Consider the following 1,288-nt stretch of genomic DNA (forward strand, 5'->3'; position numbering starts at 1 on the left):
CTCGACTCGGAGGGGACACTTCACAACACATGGGCAGACCAAAGCATTACTCGTCTACTTTAACAGATCTTGTGTGAAAATGATTTTTAAGTATTAACATGGAAAACAGGGTCCCAAGAAGAGCTCCTTCTTGGTGATTGGTTCTTAATTATCATGGACCTGAGTTTCCCATGAAATAACATCATTTTGCCCCTTGATATCTATTCAGCCATTATTACAAAAGTCCCTCCTCTTAGATACTGTTGCATGTTTTGCAGATGCAAGAAACTTATGACTTAAGCTTCACACTTACCACAGTCTTCTTTACACGATTATTGGTTTTTTTTAAACTCATACGGAGTATCTACTTTTCCGAAAGCTCTGGATAGAGGTTTCTGTGACACGGAGATACATACAAGCCAACTCGAGCCTTCACACAACACACACGCACACACGTTAACCAGTAAAATTACAATCAAATGTAGTGAGCTTCTGGATCTTAGCTCCTGGGAGACAAGGGCTGTTCCTCTTTCTCCCTGGGTTCTCAGTTCCTGCTACAAGGCCATGCATAGTATGGCTCTTCCGTGGCTGTTGAGGTGATCAAGTTTCAAGTTCACTGTGACAGGCAGGGAGGATTCGGTCGTCAGCCACCCACGTGATCCAGGGGAAGGGTACTGCAGCTTCACAAAGAGCTGTGCCATAGCTCCTGTCTCCTAGATCTCACCACAGCTCTAAGGGCATCTGCAAGCACTCGAGAGACCCCTGAAATCTCGGAGTGACAACATGTCAAGTTCTCAGCCATCATCAGTCTTCTTTTGCATGACCGTATTAGATTAGACAGCCAAAGACCCAAAGAGATCCCAGCTCGGGGCACACAGGCAGAGCGAGTAGGGACAGAGTGCATTGCCCCGGGGAGGGGGGTGTCCCAGAAGAGCAAGGAGCACCCAGGGACCCTGGGACACTGAGCACTTCATGGAGATGCTGACCATGAAGTCGGTTTGCCCACCAGCAGGAGGGCCGTAAAGACCCACCTTGCCTGCCCACCCCGTTCCTGTGCACCGATCCCATTGGCAGCGCCTTTATTACAGGGAAGACCACCTCTGTCCAACAATTCTTGAGCTCCCTATAAAGTGGCTTCAGTTGTTCAGGGCGGGGGTGGGAACGGTGGGAACACCGCCCGAGAAGGTTTGCAGAAGCAGCATTGAAAATCGCCAAATCAATCTCCCTTGCAGACTTTTCAAATAAACTTACCTTTGAAAACTGCCTCTGGAACCCTTAGCTTTAACAGTGGAGTTTCCCTGGTTTATGG

Source organism: Neophocaena asiaeorientalis, unplaced genomic scaffold (assembly GCF_003031525.2).
Source record: "Neophocaena asiaeorientalis asiaeorientalis breed wild unplaced genomic scaffold, Neophocaena_asiaeorientalis_V1.1 scaffold124, whole genome shotgun sequence".
NCBI lineage: Eukaryota > Metazoa > Chordata > Mammalia > Artiodactyla > Phocoenidae > Neophocaena > Neophocaena asiaeorientalis.